This window comes from Clupea harengus, chromosome 17 (genome assembly GCF_900700415.2).
Source record: "Clupea harengus chromosome 17, Ch_v2.0.2, whole genome shotgun sequence".
NCBI lineage: Eukaryota > Metazoa > Chordata > Actinopteri > Clupeiformes > Clupeidae > Clupea > Clupea harengus.
This window is the reverse complement of record NC_045168.1, coordinates 12,980,946-12,983,736: the sequence shown is the minus strand read 5'-3', so window position 1 is coordinate 12,983,736 and position 2,791 is coordinate 12,980,946. Positions and strand designations below refer to the sequence as shown.

The 2,791-nt window shown below is 44.1% G+C and overlaps 1 protein-coding gene across 1 annotated transcript in view; it reads left to right on the top strand.

Annotated features, from left to right (window-relative positions):
* The first annotated feature begins 1,113 nt into the window (after positions 1-1,113).
* LOC105889227 (rho GTPase-activating protein 21) overlaps positions 1,114-2,791 on the top strand; it is a 103,219-nt gene continuing 101,541 nt past the window's right edge. The window contains 2 exon segments of the mRNA XM_012815027.3: positions 1,114-1,340; positions 2,606-2,791. The exon segment at positions 2,606-2,791 is cut by the window's right edge and continues 76 nt beyond it. The gene's annotated coding sequence lies outside the window, so the exon portion shown is untranslated.

Genomic DNA, 2,791 nt, shown 5'->3' with positions numbered 1-2,791 from the left:
TCTTTCTCTCTCTACCTCCCTCCCTCCCTCTCTACCTCCCTCCCTCTGAAATTGGGGAGGCCTTTTGAGAGAATTGGTGAAAAGAGTCTAGCTATTGTTCCAGATCTATTGTGCTGTGGAGAGGCAGCCAAACAGAAAGTGCTCTTCTTTTGTCTCTGCCCAGATCAGCTGCAGAAGGGTTTTCATGTGGAACCCATGCCCTGTGTGTCCCAATGGGGACATCTGAAGACACTTCAAGAAGTAAATACTTGTTCTTTTTCCTTTAGGGTGCAATCAGGGAAAAAATGCAGCAAGCCTGAAACTGATCCTTCAGAACGTAAAGTAAGATAGCACAGCTCAGAGAAAATGTTGTAGCACTACAGATGATCAAACCTTATGATGTCGGTGTGTGTGCGTGTGCGTGTGCGTGTGCGTGTGTGTGTGTGTGTGTGTGTGTGTGTGTGTGTGTGTGTGTGAAAGAGAGAGAGAGAGAGAGAGAGAGAGAGAGAGAGAGAAAGTCTAGCCACCAGTGCTGGCCTCCCCTGTCAAGTCACCATCACTCTGCTCAGAATTATGTGTCAGTTAATCCACTTTGGACGGCTGTGTCTCCTGGATTTTATATTACTGTAAATATAAAGTGTCAACAAATGCTGCCAAGAATTTAAAGACAAAATGTATCCAAGGAGAATCTATCCGGTTCATTACATTAAGCTGACTGCAAGAGTGCCAAAAATGTGGTGGTGGTTTACCTCGCTTTGGCAATATGTCAGATGTCTCTCAGAACATGCTGCACCTGCAAGGAAGGGTGAATTTAAATCACTCTCATTGCACATAGTAAAGAAATGGAGTATGATGGACCAGGTGAACTAGCTGCACAATATTTGATGTCTAAAATGGCCTGAGGTTATTCATTTATGGAGTTTCACTTACAAAGTGTTGGCTAAATAAATGTAAGATGCATACTGAGTGCCAAACACTGAATGTCTTGACATGGTAAAGCTGACACTTGCTCTGTCTGAGCATCTTATGTAATGTGACGTCCATTTAGCTCAGTTTAAAATACGAATTGAAAAACTCGATGTGATTGGACATCCAGCCCCGCGGGCGAAGAAGAGGGGCGGGGTTTCAAGGCAATTGGAGATTCGTCAATCCCACAAAACACTCTGTCCCGCGCCGCCAAGTGGGATTAGAACAAGAAACAAGACGAATTATTATTTTATGTTTTCATAAAAGGAAGAATATCGCTCATAAACAGAAAGGAAATCGGTTAAATGGATCATACAAGAGGGGTTGTTCTTTGTACGGTTGGGAAAAGCAAAGAAATCGGCGATAGCTGTCAAACATCACCCTGTACCTAACAGGTATTATTGTGGCAGCGCTATACAAGGAAACAAAACAGTCCAACCTTTGGAAACCATGGCTCACTTGACAGCACATTGGCGAAAGTGATTTGTCTGTTGCATTTTAAACGATTAGCACATACTGTCTGCTTAAAGCAATGCTTGCGGATTTTTCACAATGTGTTTTCCTTCAGTGAATGGATCTCTCTTGTAACAGGTAGGTCTGGAAAATGTCGCCTCTGTCTTGGTTGCGAGCAACCGACCCTCAGTGTCTATTGGATGCTGTAGGCTGCATTTTTAGACAACAAAAACACCAGGAGTCTATTTAAACGACTTCTTCGTCTGTGTAGTGACTGGTTTGTACGTGTCTGACAGCTTTGTTGGTGCGTCTTTGAACCGCTCTCACAGTTCTGACTGGTGGCTCCAATTATTGCACACTGGTGGAGCCATTCGTAGCCTACATCACAGTCGAGATTTGCGCAACAGGATACAGTGTTTACTCGCATGAATGAGTACAATCGAAGAACCATTGCGAGAAAACTGGTGACCTCGAGAGTCAAAATAAGCCTGGTGGGCATGCAAATAAAAAGGGCAGAGCACAACTGTCGACACAAATACGCCGCAGGATCTAGGCTATATTTTCAGGATTTGCAACGATGTCAAGGTGGAAAAAGAAAAACCTTGTATCTGAACCAGCTATACACGCATTCAGCCGTCCATATGATTTCGTCTGGCAATCTGTAGACATTAATTAACTATTCTATAGCCGCCACTGTCGCCCCTGTTGAAGTGTCGAACAGGCCTACAGTATGTTTAAGTTACAGTCTGTTCTGTGTTTTTACATGGTTAGTTTATTACTATGTCAGTCTGCCGTCTTAAGTAAGTCATAAGTATCGGTGCCATTTATGGTCGACTATAAACGTCGAGCTCCGGTCCGGTAGAAAAACACAAAGTTGATAAATAGGCAATCTTACACAATACACACAGTATTTCTTAAAATAGACGACATGCACTGTACTTTTTCAATAACCAATTTTAAAGCACAGGGTTTGTTTAGAGACATGTAGAAGCCTACTGGCAGCTCCAGTGCAACTTCATTCCCAAGCAAGTACTGAGGACATGTCGGGGAGGTGCTCTTGCTCCATCTGTTCGCTCGTCAGGCCAGATCTATCGACCGGGCAGCCAGCGCAAATAGTCTGTCCGTGGGACAGTGTGTAGGACGGACGGCCAGGGAGACTCCATGTTACTCTCTAACCGCTCTTTCTCTCTGTGTGTCTCTATGATAGGATTGCGCACTCCTCGACTAACATGAAGATAGAAGACGGTGTGGATTAGAACTCTTTCTTGCTATTTATGTACACATCGGAAGCCAGAGAACGGAGTACCCCTTGCTTTTTTGGAATTCCTCCCCCTCCTCCTCTCTCTTCTCAATGTGGGCTCCCAAAGACCTTTGGCTTTGTGGTTTGAAATGA